This window comes from Micromys minutus, assembly GCF_963924665.1.
Source record: "Micromys minutus genome assembly, chromosome: 3".
In the NCBI taxonomy this organism is placed as follows: domain Eukaryota; kingdom Metazoa; phylum Chordata; class Mammalia; order Rodentia; family Muridae; genus Micromys; species Micromys minutus.
In genome coordinates, this window is record NC_137972.1 from 77655374 (window position 1) to 77677653 (window position 22280).

The following is a 22280-nucleotide window of genomic DNA, read 5'->3' on the forward strand; positions in this document are numbered from 1 at the left end:
AAAACAAAACTGAAGAGAGTATACAGTAGCAGTTTGAGAGCACACCTGAAAGCTCTAGAACAAAAAGAAGCAAATATACTCAGGAGAGTAGACAGCACGAAATAAACAAGCTCAGAGCAGAAATCAACCAAATAGAAACAAAAAAAAAAAAAAAAAAAAAACATACAAAGAGTCAACAAAACCAGGAGCTAGTTCTTTGAGAAAATCAATAGCATTGATAAAACCTTATCCAGACTTACTAGAGGGCACAGAGAGAGTATCCAAATAAACAAGATCAGAAATGATAGGAGAGACTTAACAACAGAAACTGAGGAATCTGAAGAAAATTTCAGATCCTACAATAATAGCCTATACTTAAGAAAACTGGAAAATCTAGAAGCAATGGACAAATTTCTAGACAGATAACTGGTACCAAAGTTAAATCTGGATGAGATAAACCATTCAAACAGTTCCATAACACCTAATGAAATAGAAGCAGTCATCAAAATCCCCCAATCCAAAAAAGCTCCAGTCCAGAAGCATTCAGTGCAGAAGTCTATCAGACTTTCATAAAAGACGTAATACTAGTACTCTCCAAACTATTGCACTATTGCATGAAATAGAAACAAAGGAACACTACCCAACTCATTTTCCAAAGCCACAATTATGCTCATACGTAAAATATACAAACACCATCCTAAGAAAGAGAACTTCATATCAATTTTCAGCATGAACATCGAAGCAAAAACACTCAATAAAATTTTTACAAACTGAATCTCAGAACACATCAAAATTATCATTCATCATGTCAATTTGCCAAGTCACCATTCCAATATAGTACTGGAATTCTTTGTCAGAACAATTAGCAAAAGAAAGTCAAAGAAATACAAATTGGAAAGGCAGAAGTCAAAATATCACTATTTGTAGATGATATGATAATATCCTTAAGTGACCTGAAAAATTCCAAACGAGAACTCTTACACCTGATAAACAACTTCAGCAAAGTGGTTATAAAATTATCTCAAATGAATAATTAACCTTCCTCTACTCAAAGGACAAACATGCTGAGAAAGAAAGTACGGAAAAGAAGTCAATTATCATAGACACAAAGAATATGAAATACCTTGGTGTGACCCTAACTAAGAAAGTGAAGGATATATATGACAAGACCTTGAAATCTCTGAAGAAGGAATGTAAAGAGTATCTTCAGAAGGTGGAAAGATCTCCCATGCTCATAAATTGGAAGGGTCAACACTGTAGAAATGGCCTTCTTGCCAAACCCAATCTACATATTCAATGAAATCCTCATCAAAATTCCAACTAAATTTTTCATAGAGTTGGAAAGAGCAATTTTCAAATTCATTTGCAATAACCAAAAACTTAGGATAGAAAAATTATCCTCAACAATAAAAGAACTTCCAGGGCAATCACCATTCCTGACCTCAAGCTATATTACAGATCAATTGTGGTAAAAAAAGCATATGGTATTGGTATAGAGATAGGCAGGTAAATCAATGGAACTGAATTGAAGAGTCAGAAATGAACCCGCACACCTGTGGTAACTTGATCTTTGACAGAGAAGCTAAAAATATTCAAGGAAAAAGGACAGCCTCTAAAACAAATGGTGTTGGTTCAGTTAGAAGTCAGCATACAGAAGAATGAAAATTGATCCATTCTTATCTCCTTGTACAAAGCTCAAGTGCAAGTGGCTTTATACCACATAAAACCAAGTATACTGAAAATATTAGAAGAAAAAGTGTGGAAAAACTTAAAACACATAGGCCCAGGAGAAAGTTTCCTAAACAGAACACCAGTGGTTTATGCTCTATGATCAACAATCCATTAATGGAACCTCATGAAATTGCAAAGTTTCTGTAAGTCTAAGGACACTGTCAAGAAGACAAAATGGCAGCCAACAGATTGGAAAGGGATCTTTCCAATTGTATATCAGATAGAGGGCTAATATCCAGTATATACAAAGAACTCAGGAAGTTAGACTCCAGAGAATCAAATAACCTTATTAGAAATGGGCTACAGAGCTAAACAAAGATTCTCAACTGAGGAATACCTAATGACCGAGAAGCACTTAAAGAAATCTTCAACATCCCTAGTCATCGGGGAAATTTAAATCAAAACAACCATGAGATTCCACCTCAAAACAGTCAGAATGGCTAAGATCAAAAACTCAGGTGACAGGAGATGCTGGTGAGGATGTGGAGAAAGAGGATCACTCCTCCATTGTTGGTGGTTTTACAAGCTGCTACAACCATTTTGGAAATCATTCTGAATGTCCCTTAGAAAATTTGGCATAGTACCACCTGAAGACCCAGCTACAGCACTCCTGGGCATATACCCAAAAGTCGCTCCAACATATAACAAGGACACATATGCCAACATGTTCATAGCAGCATTATCTATAACAGCCAGAAGCTGGAAAAAAACCTAGATGTCCTTCAACAGAGAAATGGATATAGAAGTTGTGGTACATTTACACAATGGAGTACTATTCAGCTATTTAAAACAATGACTTTATGAAATTCCTAGGCAAATGTATAGAACTAGAAACTGTCCGCCTGAGTGAGGTAACCCAGTCAGAAAAGAACAGACTGATAAGTGGATACTAGCCTCAGAAAGCTCTGAATACCCAGGAAACTATTCACAAACCTTATGAAGCTCAAAAGAGGGAAGTCTGCAAGGTGGATGCATCAGTCCTTCTTAGAAGTGAGAACAAAACATTCATGGGAGGAAATACAAGTTCAAATAGAGCAACAGGGATGCAAAAATGTCATTCAGAGGCTGTCTCACCTGTATGAGACATACATATGCAGCCACCAAACTCAAGCACTATAGCTGGTGCCAAAAAGTACTTACTGGCAGGAACCAGATATTGGTGCCTCCTCAAAGGTACTTCCTGAGTCATGCTTACAACTAACCATCGGACTGAACATGGAGACCCCAATGAAGGAGCTAAAGTAAGGTCTGAAGGAGCAGATAGAATTTGCAACCTCATGGGAAGAACGACATTATCAACCAACCATGTCCTCTACAACTCCCATAGACTAAAACACCAACCTTCAGCACACATATGGATACCCATGACTCAGGTTGCATATGTAGCAGAGAATAGCAGTGTCTGGCACCATTGTGAGAAAAGACCACTGGTCCAGTGAGGATGTGTTTTCCCAATGTAGGGAAATGCCAAGGCACTGAGTTGGAGAGGGTGATTGTGAGAGGCTGCATCTTCCTGGAGACAAGTTGAAGGAGGGAGATGGTATCGAGGTGCAGGGGAGAATAACATATGAATCGTAAATGCAGAAAGTATCCAATAGAATAATTTAATAAAATTGGTCTTTGTTAATGAACTGTGAAGTCAATGAAATCCCCACCAGCAACCCATCTGGGAAGTGTTGTTGTTTTGTTTTGTCTTTTTCTCTAGGAAGATAATAGCATAGATGAGCATAGCTGTAAACTATAAAGATTGTATTTGTATTTAGAATAAAAAAGTCAATTAAAAGACTGAGCTAGCGAAAAAGAATTCTAGACAATGCACTTCTATTTAATGGGCAAGCTATGCTGCAATGAGAACTGTTGTCAGAGCCTAACTGTGTATTCTATAGACATGTTGTCTTCTGTTTTCTGTGGTTGCAGTGCCTTAGGGTCAAGTGTTTGAACGCTTTGTTCTCAATTTATGGTGCTAGTTTTTAAGGTTATGAAATATTTAGAAGTTGGAATTATCTAGAAGAAGTAGCTCAACAAGTATAGGGTCTGAGATTTCATAGCCTGGCCCACTTCTCATCTCCTCTTAACATTTCTGGCTTCCTAAGGTTGGGTACAATAAACCAGCTCCCTTACCTCCTTGCCATCATTGTTTCTCTGTACCATGATAGACTGTATCCTTCCAAACATCAAGTCAAAAGGACTCTTCCTCCTTTAAATTGCTTCTTATCAGCTATTTAGTCACAACAATAAGAAAAGTAATTAATACAGCTATTAGATTTGGCTGCATTTCTTTATTTCCTCTTAGAAATAATCATTTATTTGTTTGTTTTAGTCTTATGCAAAATACTAAAACATAGGAGATGCCTAGTAAATGGGCATTAGGCTTTTGCAATAAGGGATGGTAATAGATAATCTGAGTTGCTAATAGCGTACAGGAACACTGGCTTATGGAAGAAGTCATTCTGCTTTATAGCCACTTTAACCAGGGGTATTCATTTCTGGTGTCAGACAGCCAGATTCCTTGAATCACATGAATATATATTGCTTCTATTGTGATTGATGAGCTCAATGATTATGCGTTTGTTATTACCACCTTTAACTGATTGGTCGAAGTTGATCACACGGTCCTATAAAGACACTATAAAATATGGTATTTCCTTTAGATAGCCATACATCAGTGCAATTAGGAGAAGGTATTCTGTGGATATTAAATTATAGCAAAATAAACATTAAAAAAAAACAAAACCAAAAACAACCAAAACAAATGAAAACAAACCAAAATAAACAGAAAAGAAAAAACTAGCAATTGTTCTCACCTCAATAATTGCTCTAAGAGACGTTGATGTCTATATTCTGGCCAATTCAGAAATTAGAATAATTTTAAAGCCTAGTAAAAATGTTGAATAAAAGAACATAATCCACAGGAAATGTTAATGTTCCCCCATTCCATTTATTCTACTCATAAAAGAGAAAAAGATGTGCAATAAATAAGGTACTACTTATGAGATACCTACTTTTTCTACTTGGCTTAAACTTTAAAGCCAGTTAATACAATCACATATCTGCTCTTAGCTTTCATTTTTCTACCTCGCAGACAAGCCTGCTTCTAAACTACAGAATGTCAATAGCCTGAAGCTGACCATCTCATTATACATCCTCAGGTAAATCAGTGAATTCTTTCCTCTGCCAAGTTATTAGAGTATTTCTCTTGCTCACTACTTGGAAGTCTTTCATCAGGTCCCCTTTCTTTGTGTTTTCCTTTGTCTTGAAACTTCAACAGTACTTCTCCTGTCATCATTAACAAAACACACACACACACACACACACACACACACACACACACACACATACAAGTAACAACAATAAATGCAAACAGAGGCCAAGAATTTGAAGGAGACCAAGGAGGCTTAGAGACAGTTTGAAGGGAAGACAGAAGGGGATAATGCCATTATATTATAATTTAAAAACATAAAATGAGGAATGGAGAGATGACTTCATTCTTAAGAGCATCAACTGCTTTTCCAGAGGTTCTGAGTTCAAATCCCACAACTACATGGTAGCTCACAACCATCTGTAATGGGATTCGATGCCCTTTTCTGGTGTGTCTGAAGACAGTGACAGTTTGCTCATAATTTAACAAATAAACCATGTTATATATATATATATATATATATATAACATTTATATATATAAATTTGTTCAGTTTTTATTTATCCTTTAAAAGCTTACTGTTGGTTATCTGAGTAAAGGAGCTTTTATAGAAGATGTCAGCACTATGTGTGCAAATACAAATGTCATAGCAATAGAATGTTCAGATGTTTATTTAATGACATCACAAAATAATGTTCAATCAAACTTTGATTTTTAAAGCACATATTTTGGAAATTATTGTACAGATAAGTAATATATAATCAGATATCACCTATCAGACATAAATGTAGTAAGAGTTTACATTCAGCACAATTTCATTACTATGCTTTTACATTTGTTATTTTCTTTGCTTATGAGTACAAGAATATACATGTTGCAATGCACAGAACATTCTCCACAAAAAGTCTCCCCAATACAAACATCAGCAGCCATGGCATAGAGGCCATATAAGAATTTATATATGAGATGAACATTCATCTTTATTTTAAGGACAAACTAATTCACTCACTGGCCAGTTGGTATATTACCAAGTAGATATTTTTGTACTTCCATCACTTTGTTAACTCAAAATTAAATGACTAACATAATCATAAATAACATAGATGGTGCTTGTTCTCAAACAAAAAACAGTTAGAAAGCTAGTTCTGTCTTCAGGGGCTCCCTCCTGATTCCATTAAAACTTCCTCTTACATGTACATTTTATGTTGTTTGCTATCTGCTGATTTGCTATTTCCCTACCACTGTGAGTATAGGACACAAATGTATCACAAATCCAAAGTCTCTTCCTAGTGTATGATTATCAATGCAAGGCCAACACAGACTTTTTGTGTTCACACAAATAAATGCACTACCAATAATCCAATAAAACCTTTACAGACATAGGTCATAAACTATCATGATATGTGGGACACAATTTATAACTGCTTGCTTCTTTTGGTTTTACAAACGTGTACTAGAGCCCTGAAAGTAAACGCAATCAAAGCTAATAAAAGTGCCAAGGTTTTATCTGTCTTGTTCCTGACGGGTTGTTCCTATTATGTATTCTGTTTCCAGAGTGACCACAGGTCCACAGGCCATCTCTGTTCCCAAATGAAAGTGACACAGGCTATCACACCCAAGAACTAATTTCAAATACATCTTTAGTGACAAAGAATTTTTCACTTTGGTGCTGAATAGCTAAAGAAAACTAAGCCCTAATCAATTGATCAGGATCTAGCCATTTCTTCTACTCCCAGAAACAGAACACAAAACAAAGCTGAAGCCTGGAACTTGAGTACCTTCTAGATGTATTTTCAGGTTGCCATCTTTATATGGGAGCAGCAATCTTCTGTGCTATGAAGGAAAACTGAGTAGAACACACATGTATATATGACTTGTTTGATAAAATTAAAAAAAAAATAACCTTATCCTAAAGTGAAGGAAAGAGTAAAGCACATTTAAAATGTTCATATCTTCAAATCAAACATTTTGACCTTGGATGAAGTGGAAGGTTTTGACTAGTAATAAATTCATTAAGATTTTATTCTGAGCCTTGATCCTGAATGTTTCCATGGCCCAGAATTATATTACAAAAGAATAAAAAGAAGGAAATGAAGAGAAAAGTACTAGAGGAGCAGTGACATAGTTTGATACACAGGGATATTTGGTATCTGCAGAAATTTGACTTCAGAGCGCCCAAATCAAGTTTTTCTTTTATTCTTTCTTTTTCTTTTCTTTTTTTTTTTTACAAAGTGACTAAGGTACTTTTGCATATTATATACATCTTTTCATAAATTTTTGAGCTCTGTCTATTTTATGTATTTGTTCCCTGCATTTCTATATGTACATTGCATGCACACTCATTGTTCATACACCACATGCATGGGCATGCTTGTTCTGGCATAGGTCTAAAGAGGACACTAGCTTTCCTGGAACTGGAATTATGCATGGTTGTGAGCTACCATGTCAGTACTGGGAACTGAATCTGGTTTCTCTGTAAAACAATAAGGGCTCTTAATAACTGATCCATCTCACTTATATATCTTCATATCTATTTAATAATCCCCTGAAAACATAATCCTAAATATAAAGAAATCCTATGCAAATAGTTGGTATACTACATTGTTTAATGATAATGACCAAAAAGTCTATACAGATGTTATTTTCTTGTTTCAATATTGTCAGTGGCAATCTGTGACTTGTCAACTCCAAGGATGTGGTACCTTTGAGCTTATCTGACTGTGGTCAAGATCTGGTGTCTAGTACAATGCAGGGCTTATTTTTTCCCTGCAGCTTCATGTGCAGTACATATGTCTTGAGACTAGTAATGTCTATTTAGCCCAGGACCTTAAGACATTCTTCAATGCTTCCCAACTTTCTTCTTTAGAATCTATATGCATGTGTGCAGCAGAATAGATGGCCCATACTAAACTTAAATAATAATCCTGCCCTTGTTTTCACTGTCTTTGGCAGGAGACCTGTGTTCATTGAGCTTGTCATACCCTTCTAGATAAGGCTCTACAAATGAGTCAGCATTTTTTAGGCAGTCAGCCATGGAGAAAGCAAAGATTAGACACAGTGTTTCTTTGGCTAAACATGTTGGTAGCCATCCAAAACAAATTATGACTTTACAGAGCTACAGACAGTGAGAGAGTGCCACACTGTAATCTCAACTCAGTAAGGTCTTGTTCAGTTGTAACATAACGTCTCAACAATTTTTAATTTCAAAGTAGTACTGCAAAAAATTCAGAGGACAAGTTGTGTTAACCAAAACCTTAAACTCTTAGCTTACCAGGAGGTTCTGGTATAGTCATTGGTATAATCACTTCAGATGTGTTCCAGGGGAAAGTTCTGGGGATGATCCCAATTCTGGAAATACATTTTTCCCTGAGAAAGTGATTATGGAAGAGGTACAGGTGCACAGACAGCATGGGGCAATTTTCCCTCCAATTCTACTTGAAATTTGGATTTATACTAACAATCTGCCTCCCAGTGGTTTACTGCCATGTAGAACACAACTGAGTACACACTCAGAAGACAGAAACTGAGCAAACCAATTGTCAGGGTGTTATATTGAACTATCATTATACACATGTGTTTTATACTGGTTTACAGAGAAGATACACAATCATAAATTATGTTCACGTATCTGCAAAGTAACATTCCGAAGAGGCAATCAATAGTTTCCTACTACTTAACTTTCTTATATTTTTCTTCCTTGTCTTTCCCCAAAATTTGTTAACCAACTTCATTTTGCAATATAATGGACCTATCCATGATCTAGGAAGCTTCTTCATTTTCAAGTTAGTATTAATTAATGAGAACATACACCAATCAGAATATTTATAACACACTTGTATACCAATAGACACCCAGTAAATGCTGCAATTGTTGAGAGAAAATATGTGATTGGCAATTTGTAGAAGTTAAGAGAAGTTATAATTTGTTTGAAGAGGTAGTTAAAGGTGAAGTTTAGTTAGACATTACAAGAAAATTCTGGTTGTCTTTTAGGAAAGTTTTAGCTCTAGAAATTAATTCCTACAGAGAGTAAATATGACTAGCAGAAAAACTAATGGACAATTCAAATATTAAGCACGGTAGTTTATTCTCGTTTCCTGTCCATCAGCCTCTCCATCTATAATACAGAGATAGGTGTACATCCTCATTTGGAGTTGCTATAGATAACTGCAACATTGAGTAGAACACTGTAAGACAGTGAATGATGGTAGTGGGCACTTTCCTTCACCTTCTGAGTAATGGATCAAATGGTGAAGTTCTTTCTTATATGAATTTGGACATTTTCCCTATGGGCTTTGGGATAATGGTAATTATGATTTATAGGTGGGATTTGTATTTTATATTAAATATTCATAAAATAATTCTACCTTTTACAACTGGCAAGAAACCATGAACAGTATTACATTTTACTCCAATTACTTGAAATTTATATGAATGCACACATTCTGGCATTTCAAAAAGCAGTGTACTAGCAATTTTGTATGTTGTAAAGTGAAGACCCATCTTGGGTCTCAGGGAAAGGTTTCACATTGTCTTGACAATGTCATCTTTATCTATTGTTGTACAGATAAAAAGTATCCTAAAACCATCACTTCTGATCCTCATTGAAGGAAACAGAGTGGGTTTCTGATTAGTCAGCCTTTCATAATGAGGTTCTGAGTTCTTTAGGCATAAGAAGCCACAAAGTATCTGGTAACTTTGACATAGATCTAACTTGCAAGCAGATGATTTATATAACTTGGCTACTTTCCCCCTGTAAAAATCTCTTTTCCTTCCTATTCATATTATACTATAGCTGTAATGCACAAGAATCTTACTCTCCAATTATTTCTATTATTTTGATTCCATTGTGAAAGTTAGAAATAGAAAACTGGGCCATGAAATTAGGTAGAACTTTTAAGGATAAAATGTACAATGTACATTTCCATTTTCCCCAATAGTATTAATAAATTTAATTTACAAATATTCATTGCTAGGAATTTATTAATGCATTTATTAATACATTTTTTTCTTTTTCGCTCTTTTTGTCTCCTCAACTAGTATTGAAAGAACCTCCCTTCTTTCTCAGGAGTCCTGCTTGACATACACAGTGAGGTATGGTGAGTTGGGGCTATCTCACAGTCATAGGATAGCCCACAACTGCACAAAAGATCTGAATGTCAAGGAAACTGAGACCCAATTTTATAGGACAAATATGGGTTTATTGTATTTCCTCTTATATAAAATTGCATTTTCTTTTGCCCTTGATTTTACCTGATTTTAGTTGTATTGATTCTTTAGTTTTTAATATAATTTATTTCAATATAACTAGATTTTTTATTATAACTCTTAGTGCCTCCAAGACTCTCTTTATTTCTGAATTCAATTCTTTTCAGTGATGTCCTAACTACCTACCATACCTCTTCCACAATCATAGAACATCTGTAGAATTTTAGAATTTAGGGAAGAGAAGTGAACCTGGGAGAAAGTCAACTTATGTAAGCACCAAAATTTATATGACACCAACCTCCAGGTCAGTTGTTTTTCCTATCCTGGGGAGCAAGGACTTTCTCTTACCTCTTGTAACAAGCTTTCCTTACTTCATGAAGGTTTCTGATAAGTATTTGGAAAGAACCTTATCTTGTGGCATTAGCAGGAAATCAGACTGTCAATTTATTTATGTCAAGCTTCAGGGAAAACTCACTGTGTATGTTGAAAGCTACTGAATGCAGAAAACATTTTCTCTCCTCTCTCTCTCTTTCTCTCTCTTTCTCTCACTTAATTTCCATCATCTACCCACCTCATTCATATCAAGTGATTCCTGAGAGGTCTAAAAAACTTCAAATTCTTGTTGTTTCTCCCAGAATTCACAGATTGACTACTCTCTCTTTCTATCTCTACAATAACTAGTTATGCAATAAGGGCATTGTATTATTGGCATGAAAACATTAGTGTTATTTCATGATCTTCTCTAAGCATGTATTAGTTACTTTTCTGATTCTGAGAAAAAAAAAAAACATGAAGACCAAGGCAACTCACAAGATAAAGCATTTAATCAGACTTATAGTTAAATTACATAGGATAACATGATGATGGAGCAATGGCCCAGCAACAAGAACAGTTGAGAACTCACAGTGTGATTCACAAGTAGGAGGCAGAATGTCTTGGAACCTCAAGCCCATTCCCAGTGACATACCTTCTTCAACAATGTCATGCTTCCTAATATTTTCTTAGAACAGTTCCACCAAATGGGGTTAAATACTCAAATACATGAACTTACAGTGGTGGTCCTTTTTCAAATATTTACAGGTCGTGATGCCAAAGGTTCAGGTGACAAGACCTAGCCTTGCAGAGATTCCCAGGGTAGGTTCATCTTCTTATCCCAATGCAGGGTTTCTCTTCCTGAATCAGGATCAATTGCCTTTTCCCCAGAAACCCTACAGCTTTCTGCTGCTCTGTGCTGAACTTCCAGAGCCTTTGATTGTCAGTGCATCCCAGTTCTTTTGCCAACAACAGGATCTAACCTGAACACTCTGCCTTATGTACAACATGATATCTGAATGAGGCTGTAGGCAGGCGGGAAGAAGACAGGGCTGATTGGAAAGGGCTTCATTAAAAAATAAAACACTCGTCCCTGTTTGAAGTGAACAAAGTATGCTAACAAGGATTCTGCTAGCTGGGGTTTCCAGCTGTTTCCTCCAGAGTGCTTGGGTATCAAAGCTGTGTGGGCCAACAGTAGGACTGTTTGCTTGTCTGCCAGAGCAATTATAGCCTGCCAGTGCTCAGGTCGGTTACTGCTTTCATTACTATTATTACTTGTCTGCTCATGTATTCTGAAGCCTGTCTACATAGACACAAGCCCCAGGGAATCACCAAGCCACAGGCACTGTGTTTGCCTTCACTGCTCTGTGACTCTTGGATTGATATGAATTTAACACCTTTCTTTATCTGGTAAGCCAAACCAAAGAAATGCAGACTTACATTCACAGGAAAGAATGTTTCCTGCAGAAAATGTCAGTGCTACGGCAATCATAGGATAAAGGAAACACAGAATTTTCATTTTCATTTGAAAAGATGCTCCACCAGTATTTTTGGACCAGAGTTTTCTTCTTGAATCTGGTTCCAGAGGCATATTTGATGCAAAACTGTGTACAATATATATTCCATTAGTGCTCTGCTTAGAGTGAAAAATGAATTAAATAAATGCATTAATTGAATAAATTTATGAAGACAAACACACTAATAAATTTCTCCTTCAGATAATCAGAATGCTTTGCATTCTTAGAATGTGCCTTTTACCCATATTTTTGCAAATATTTATGCAAATGGGCTAGTATCACTGTCTGAAAACAGCAACAACTTAGAAAGCTTAAAAAGTCATCTTTAATGTTAGTTGTATTAATATTCCAATGTAGTCAATAAATTTTTCTTATTGATATTTCAGCTCAAATACTTAAATTAATCATTACTTCTTAATTTACTTATTGACTCAACTCTTTTCAGAAAGATTACACTGCCATCTTATTGCTTTTAAGCTGTCAGTGATGCTTTTTCCTCTCCATTTGGTCAAGCCTTATTGACTGAATACTAAGTGGTCCTATTGCTTTTGATCAGATATCATTATTTAGATCTTAACAGGGAATCTTGCCATACAACAATCTACAGACTTCAATGCTTGTAAGATCTTCTTCCCATTTGTTTCCCATTTTTTCCCATTCTGTCTCTCTTTAATGTTTTCACTACAGAAAAGAAAAATAAATAAAAAACACAAGTAAACAATGCATGTATTAATGAGGGAGGGTACAGGTGACAAACAATGTTAACAACTTGAGTGCCTACAGGAACTGGGCAGGCAGCATTATAACAAGGTACTGGGGAAACATAAGTAAGAGTTGTCAAGCATCTTTGCTTCTATACAAGCCTGGTTGTACTACTTTCAAAACTATTTTATTTTATTTACTTTTTTTCGAATACATTATTAAGATTGTAATTAAGTATTTGTAGGTACATACACATACACATAAGTATATATGTAACAATAATATAGGAAAAGAGGCTATTAATTTGAGGGGATAGGAGAGAGACTAGGAGGGGCTGAAGGGAGAAAAGGAGGATGTGATACCATTCTATTTTAATTAAAATATATTATTTTTTTTGTTGAACTTCACACAGTCTGTGGGTTGTTTCTGGGGTGTTCAGAGCTTTCTGGGGTTAGTATTCCATTATCAGTGACTGCATATTATGTCTGTTCTTTTGTGACTGGGTTATCTCACTCAGGATAATATTCTCTAGATACATCCATTTTCTTAAGAATTTCGTTAAGTCATTGTTTCTGATAGCTGAGTAGTACTCCATTGTGTAAATGTACCACAATTTTTGTATCCATTCATCTACTGAAGGACATCTGGGTTCTTTACAGCTTCTGGCTATTATAAATAGAACTACAATGAATATTGTGGTACATGTATCTTTGTTTTATGTTGGAGGGTCTCTGGGGTAAATGCCCAGAAGTGGAATAACTAAGTCTTCAGGTAGTACTATGTCAATTTTTCTGAGGAACTGCCAGATTGATTTCCAGGGTGATTGTATCAGTTTACAACCCCACCAACAGTGCAGAAGTGTTCCTCTTTCTCCACATCCTCGCCAGCATCTATTGTCATCTTAGTTTTGGATCTTGGCCAGTCTGACTGGTGTGAGGTGGAATCTCAGGGTTGTTTTTATTTGCATTTCCCTGATGGCTAAGGATGTTAAACACTTCCTTAGATGTTTCTCAACCATTCGATATTCCTCAATTGAGAACTTTTTGTTTAGCTTTGTACCCCATTTTTCCCTGGTGTCTAGCTTTTTGAGTTCTTTGTATACCTTGGATATTAGGCCTCTATCTGATATGGGGTTGGTAAAGATCTTTTCCCTGTTGGATGCCATTTTGTTTTCTTGACAGTGTCTTTAGCCTTACAGAAACTTTGCAATCTCATTAAGTCCCATTTATCAATCTTTGACCTTGGAGCATGAGCCATTGATGTTCTGTTCAGGAAATCTTCTCCTGTGCCTATGAGTTCTAAGGTTTTCCCTACTTTCTCATGTAATAGTTTCAGTGTACCTTGTTTAAACTATTTCTATGGGGTTGCAGACCCCTTCAGTTCCTTCAGTCCTTTCTCAATCTCCTCCATTGGGATCCCAGTGCTCAACCAGGTACCTCAAAGCTCCAAGGAACTAAACCACCAAAAAAAGAATACATATGGAGAGATCCATGGCTCCTGCCGCTTATGTAGCAGAGGATGGCATTTTCTGGCAGCAGTGGAAGGAAACACCCTTGGTCTTGTGAAGGCTCAATTCCCGATTATAGGAGAATGCCAGGGTGGTGTGGTTGGGTGGGAGGGGAGCTCCCTCATAAAAGTAGAGAGAGGGGAGTTGGGATAGTGGGTTACCAGAGGAAAAACCAGGGAAGAGAATAACATTTTAAATGTAAATTCATAAAATATTCATTTTTTAAAATTCAGAAGCCAACATATAAAAAGAAAAGATAAAAAATATTTAGAATGTTGGGAAAAAACTATGATTTTTTTTATTTTGGTTCATAAAAATTAAAAAAAAAATCATATCAGGAAAAAATCCTTTGAAGTGATAAGCATTGTGTCTAACCAGAAGATGTGTGCAGGTACACACAGTTGTCATCTGTGACTAAAGGTATCAGCTTAAGTCACAGAAGGTTTGTTTCCTGAAAAATGCTAGTGTTTTTCTACACTTTAATGAAGTTCCACCTGTATGATAATTGGGGACTGACACATTATTTTTATCCTTTTTTGTGATCTTTTAACCGAGGATCTACGACAAAAGTCACACCATGAACCAAAGTGTAGGCATATTTTTGGGGATGTGTCTGATGAACATGTCATCCTGGCAAACTGGAAACATGGCTTCCTTCAGCTTAAGTCCAGGATACAATGAGATACATTGACGTGCATTAGGTGAGTGAAATGACACATTCATAACTATCTGCCAGTGATGATTATTTGTCCAACTAAGCTGTCCATCATCACTAAACTCTCTAATTCCTCATGTAACCAGGGATATTGAATTAAAGAGCCTACATGCACATTTACATGGTGTTAGAGAGTAATCAAGTGTTCACAGCCTTTTTCTATTAAGGAAACCCCAATAAATCCTCTTGGAAGAGCAAATAAACAATCTCCAAGTACCTTGTGACCTAGGCTGCTTGGAGATGATGCTAGAGGTTTACCAAGATATAGGATTAAACATGAGCTTCTTCCTATTTTGCTTCCCATACTTGGCTTCTATGATAGTTCGTTTAGCTTTCCAACAAACATATCTGAGTAGTAAAATAGATTATTGTTTTGGAATAATTTTTCTGTACTTCAAAATCTTTATTTTCTTTATTCTAATAAACTTACATTTTCTATACTGAATATGCACCTTTGGAATGTTATTCTATCATGCACTACTCAATAATTTTATTAGATATGATAAAACCTCTATTTTCATTTGAATATCAGATATAATTTATTACTTTGTTTTGCCTATACCATATTAATTAGAAAATAATTGGAGAAATGGAAATAATCCACTTAAAAGAAAACACTCAAACCAAGCAGGAACCAGTAACATTCATTGATACAGAGAAGTACATAGACACATATCTGTTATCTGTGAAAACCTGCTGTGACTTAGTTGGATATTTTGTATACTGAAAAATTCCAGGAGATGCTGCTACAGGTGAAGTGTTCGAGTTAAAAGCATGAAGACCTGAACATGGTCTTGAAATTCACATTAAAAATGAAACAAACAAGTGCCTCATCACCAGTGAACCAGGGGGGAGCAGGAATAAAAAGAGCCCTGTACCTTATTGGCTAGCTCGCCAGCATGGCATAATTGGTAAGGTCTAGGATCAGTGAAAGACCTTGTGAAAAAATAAAATGCAGGGGCTGGAGAGAAGGCTCAGTGGTTAAGAGCACTAAATGCCTTTCCAGAGGTCCTGAGTTCAAATTTCAACAGACACATGATGGCTCAAAATGAGATCTGATGTCCTCTTCTGACAGGTCTAAAGACAGCTACAATATTCTTATATATAATAAATAAATAAATCTTTAAAAATTAAATGCATAAGGGTAGATAAAGGCATCTAATATTGACTACTTATCTGTGTGTGCATGCACACACAAACACAACACATAGACACACATACATATGTGTACATACACATACACAAATACACATACATGCATATACATATGAAGTCATTGACCTAGACAGAGCATCTATTCTACACCTTAAGGCAGGGCATATTTTTTTATATCTTATTGAACCAGAAGTAGTTTAGTAGTTGGATTTTTTCCCCCATTTTAAAAATGAGGGTACTGAATGTAAAGGCATTATAAACGTGAATGTATTTGTTTAGATAGGGCAGTGGGAGAGTTGGTGATTCTTAAAAGCGAAGAGCTGAATGCCAACAAACTCTATACTATTGAACATATGGGCCTTCCTGGGGACTATATTCTCATGTTCAGTATCCCCCAAACTGTCTAATGGACTCTTTCTTTACAGGTTTTGACCCATAAAATGTCATAGTTCTGTAAGAAGCCAGTATGAATGAATATAACTGTGATGCTTCCTTAATTTTTAAAATAAGCTGAACTTAAACCACATGCTTAGTTACAAGCTTGCCTTCCCATTTGGCTCAAGTTTCTTATTTCATCAAAGACATAAAATCATGAACATTTCATAGTCAAGCATTAATATGCAGATTACATTCTGAATATTATTGGACTTGGTTTTAATGGTGTTCTTACTCATAAAACCTGTCAGCCAGCCAGTGATACTGGCAAAGGCATCTTTGTGGATCCCTTTTCCTTTTTTTTTCTTACAACCTTATTTTAAAAAGAGATACATGTACAGATTTTTAAAAGCATTTTGGCAATTTTGGCATAAAACTATATGAATATATTTTTGTCAGTACTTGATTCTTTCAGAGGTTTAATAGCATGCATTGAATTCTTACTAGCTACCATAAGCATAAAGTACATGTAGAACATAACATAACATAACATAACATAACATAACATAACATAACATAACATAATATAACATGGAAACAGTCCCTTTTCTTACACAACATATACACAGGCAAATGGTAACTGCAACTGCTTGTTCATGTAATTGTGTGCATACTAAAAAGTTAAACATTCCGGGGAAGAATCTGCTCCATTGCCATGGCCAGTCAAGCTCTAGGTGATCACTGTCCTTTTCAGACAAGTTTCTCTAAATGATCCCTATAACATGTAGGATGTATCGGGAATGCATGACACCTTTCTACCTTCTCGTTCCAGTCTGCTGGGAGAGAAAGGAAATTCCAAGTGGGAGCCAACAGATGCCACACAGACACAGAGCTAGAGACACAAATCTTTTGTCATCATGTAAAATAGGACTGGCCAACTTGTAAAAGTCAAATGCCTGGATTGTGAGTGGCAATAGTGAAATAGGAAAGCCAACAGGGACATGCCTGGTTTTGTTCCTACTTGAAAACATCCTGGTGGTGGTATTCAGAAAGAACAAGAGCTTTGTAACTGCATAGCCTGTAGTAAAGGAAGAATCCTGGATCTTCAAAAGCTTTAGGGAAGCAGTTATATGAATCTTGACTTATTTAGGTATAGTGCTGGCTTACAACAAGGATCTGTCTCATCCTGTGTTGGTTGTTAGCTATATAATTTTGCATATAGAATTCAGAGGCTCTCCCAGAACCTGACCAATACAGATACGGAAGCTTACAACCAACTATCAGACTAAGCACGGGGTCCGCAGTGGAGGAGTTAGGGAACAGACTGAAGAAGCTGAAGGGGTTTGCAACCCTATAGGAAGAAGAACAGTATTCTACAGGAACTGGGCAGGCAGCATTATAACAAGGGACTTGGGAAATATAAGAAAGAGTTGCCAAGCAGCTGTGCCTAGTTGTATTACTTTTAACACTTTCCTATAGGGTTGCAAACCCTTTCAGTTCCTTCAGTCATTTGTCTAACTTATCCATTTGGGTCCCTGTACTCAATTAGACCCCCATAACTCCCAGAGAATAAACGACGAACCAAAGAGTATACATGGTGGGAGCCATGGTGACAGCTGCACATATAGCACAGGACTGCCTTATCCAAAATCAATGGGAGGGGAGGTCCTTGGTCCTTTGAAGGCTTGATGCCCCAATGTAAGAGAATGCTAGGGCAGGGAGGTGGTAGTGGGTGGGTGAGTGGGGAAGCACCTTCATAGAAGAAGGTTGAGAGGGGTTAAGATGGGGTGTTTGTGGAAAAAAAAACCTGAACGGGGGTTAACAATTTGATATAAATAAATAAATAACCCATGAAAAGCAAAACAAAAACACTGTTTTAAATGAAGTGAAAACAAATCTCAAATGTAACCTTAAAAAAAAAAAAGAACTGCCTATTTATATATCTGTGGATCAGAGAAATGATAAGCTTGCTTAAATTGTAGGCTATTTAAAGGCATAATATCTGCCTCACATTTCTCATTGGCTTGTGGTTCTAAAAGACATGAAAGGCACCCACGTACAGCTTTGCTGTCTACTATGTGGTCATTCATGGTATACGGACAATATCACCAATAAAAGACCCAATAAGTCCAACATAGAAATAAAGACATATTTGAAATCCTGCTACACTTTGTGCCCTGCTGGTCCAGTGAATCTATAGATGGTGGGTTTTTCCCCCTTTAGTTACTAGGGAAACAGTTGTCAGTAATGGAAGAAGAAACTTGTGCTGAAAGGATGGGCACTGGGTGGGGGGCATATTGTATAGAAGAACCCATCAGATAGAGTCTGGCAGAGACACCAACACGTTTTCTCATTGATTTGGTCCCCAGCATGAATGCATTAGAGTCCATTTGACGGAGTCGATATGCAAGGATGCCATGGAGCCTGTCTACCAGCCTCTCTTCTTCCTTCCTTCCTACCTATTAGAGATCTCAGGTCTGTGTAGCTGGATTGGCTCAATTCTAACTTCTGTGCTGGGCACATGTCAAGATGGAGGATGCACAACCTGAGTTCTAGTTCATAGCTTCTTCTGAAGTATTTAAAAACCATGTTGGGTCTGGAGAGGCCGCTCAGCAGTTAAGAGCAGTACTACACATGCAGACATCCCAAATTAAGTGTCCAATATCCATATTGGAAAATTCACAACCACATAGAACTCCACTACTAGAAAGATCCAACATCTCTAGCCCCTGTGGGCTTATAATCACACGGGTACATACTCATACACAGACATATAGTTTTACATGATTAAAGGAATAAAATTAAATCTAACAAAATTCTCAAAGGGCGCCCTCTCTCTCATCCTACACTTGACCTTCATATTGTTTCTGAGCAAGTTACTTGGAAGAATTCCAAGGAAATAGATATCTTATAGCTATTATTAGACCTAAATTGCAAGATTCTTACATCATAAAGAAAATAGTGGAAGCCTAGAAAGGAATGTGAAAGTTCACAGGGAAGTGCACACAAAGAAAATGGAGGCATATGAAACTGGGTATGTCAGACAACTACCCCCTAAAATGACCCAGAAATTCTATCTCACACAACTCAAAATTACAGTTTTTCAGGAAATAACAGATGCTGTTGAGGATGAAGGCAAAAGGGAACTTCTATACACTACTGATAAGAATGTAATTTGGTCAAGCTACTTCGGAAATAAGTATGTAGAAATTTTTTTTCAAAAAATAGAAATAGCCATGTGATATGACGTAGGTGTGCATTTGCAGGTATTCAATGAAAATAACCAAAGTCAACATTCAACATGACACAGATATTTCTGGCAAACTACAGTTGTACCTGTGTCCTATGTGTGCATGTGTGTGTGTGTGTGTGTGTGTGTGAGTGTGCATGTACATGTGTGTGTGTGTGTGTGTGCATGTGTGTGTAACTGAAATTTTTTATGCATGAAAATCAAAATTATGTAGTTTTCAGGAAAATCATGCACCAGGGGATTACCAATATGGACTGTTTCATCAAGACAAAATTTAGTTTTGTTTGTTCATCTTGGATTTTACGTAAAGTCATGTATGCATAAATGACATAAAATCTTAGTGAAACTGTTCTGAAGAGTGAAGGACACTAATGAGAGAGATTAAGAGGAGTGGAAGGAATGTATTGAAGAAAATAAGGCTAAAACACTCTATACACTTGAATGAAAATCTCTTTATAAAGCTTGTTTTTATGTAAAACGAATATACTTCAGTAAAACCTTACACATTCCTTAGCACACTTGATTCCTCTACTTTTTGTAACCATTAAATGTTTAAATTAAAACAATTGAATCTCAAAAATTTACAAAACTAATTTTAGATTTAATTTCATTCATAAACTTGAAATTTCCTGTTACATAAAATATCAATTCAGATGTAATACTGTTCTTTGAACTATATGTGTCGTTTGAAAAAGTTTGAATGGAATTGAGATGTGTTGACTATTAGAATACAATAAAGAAAATCCTCCAAGAAAAATATTAGGAGTCAGTGCACCTTCATGGAGACAAGTGGGCGGGGGGGGGCAGCAGGGTGGAAGAAGGATACAATATTTCAAATGTAAATACAGAGTATCTAATAAAATAAATAAATAAAATGAATTTATAAACCTGAAAAAAAGGATGACTCACTGTGTGCAGCTCTCCCATGCTGCATTGGATACCTCAGCATAGAGATTACTTTAAGATTTTGGGAAATCCTGTCTCCTGGACATACCATAACCGATATACACATAACCTCCTAATATATGTGTTTATGTAACTCATTTGTACAAGATCTGCTCAAGATCAAGCTTGTTCAAACTCCAACATGTCTGTCTTGGCTATGTGACCATAAGTGTATTCATTTCATGGCATTTATTCTAAACAGGTGATACCATGGACCTAGTCATGATGTAGTGTTGTAACAGGCGAAACCTATTATTTCCTTCAAATTACTTTGTGGAGCTAGAATTCTGAAAAGTTTGGAGGATATACACCCAGCTGTCCCTTTCTGGACACAGTGATGGGCATTTCCATCGTTCAGGGTAACAAATAGTCCCTGGTTTTCAGCTCTTCAACATCTGTGTGTTTTGATAAAACATTAGTCTTTAGTTTTAAGGCCATCAAATTTCAAACCCTCAACTTTATAACCTAAGTAGGAGGATTTTCATACTAGGGATAAGGTTTGTCTTCAAGTGACATCACCAAATTTTGTGCTTTTGCATCAGCACCCAGCGTGCTCAGACCATGATCCCTTGTACTGTACAAGCCATCTCTTGCTGTGTGTGTCATCGCTTTGCTCTGCCTGCCATGTTTTATATCAATTATATCACATTTAATGATAAATATATCATGAGTTTGGCTCAAGACCATTACAGTGAGGCAATTACCACAACAACTGAGTCACCAATCTTTTCAGTTTCTAATCAGTGTACATACCTTAATTAAAATGTTTTATCACTAAACGTTCTCATCATCTGACCTGTAGGCTAAATAATTGCTATAGTCTTTTTAATACATAGCTGTTGCCCCCTTTCATTTTTGTGCAAGCAAACAACCATGTTGTTTGGAGACTGTAATAGAGAAGAATATGATGACAAAATGAAACATGTTTATTTTTAGGCATATAACACAATTTTCCTTCTGTGAATGAAAACTCATTATTTTTTTAGGCTGTTTATCAAAAGAATTGTGGGAGGAGGAATTTTGCCATGTGTTCTTTGGAAGCAGAATAATTTTATCAACACCAAACATCATCTATTGGCATTTTGATTTCCTGTGCTTTTGTAGACCAAGAAGAGGAGAATTGATGTTGTGCAGATCTGCCTCGCTTTCATAGAGTTCACCGTATTCATTCATTTGTTTAAATATTTCTTCTTAGCTTGTGGTAAAGTGCAAGAATGTATCACATAACTCTTGGATTGTTATTACTAAGTCCATTTTCAGATATTTCTTAGCTAGATTGCTATTGTGACTAGACTTTTTATTACACTTAATAATTTATTTTGCTGTTTCGGGAAAGAAAATTGATTTTCATGTATTTAATTTGTAACCTTGTCTACTTACTCAGTTCTTTATGTGTGTCTAATGCACTCTGCATTCTTGTTGACTCTTTTGGCTCATATTAGTATATGATCAGTCTTCAAACGATGATAATGGGATTCCTTCCTTTGTAATATGTAAAGCTCGTTTTTCTTATTGGATTTTCTGGAACTTTTCAAGTAATATTATTTAATAGTGATGAGAACAGGCTATAAATTAGCTCATAGCTTTAGTAAAGACAGTGTTACAGTTGTCAGTTTTATATAACACTTGCTATTGTTGTTGTAATGAAGAAGGCTTTTTGTTACTCATATCAATGCCTAGGCTAAGTTCCATACCCACACATACATCCCCATACAATACTTCCCCCTCATCCCAAAGACAAAGAAACAT

General features: G+C 36.2%; 1 protein-coding gene across 4 annotated transcripts in view; it reads left to right on the top strand.

The window, feature by feature from the left end:
- The window catches only part of AGBL1 (AGBL carboxypeptidase 1), an 889014-nt gene that overhangs the window by 608100 nt on the left and 258634 nt on the right, over window positions 1–22280 (top strand). The gene's annotated exons all lie outside the window — the stretch shown is intronic.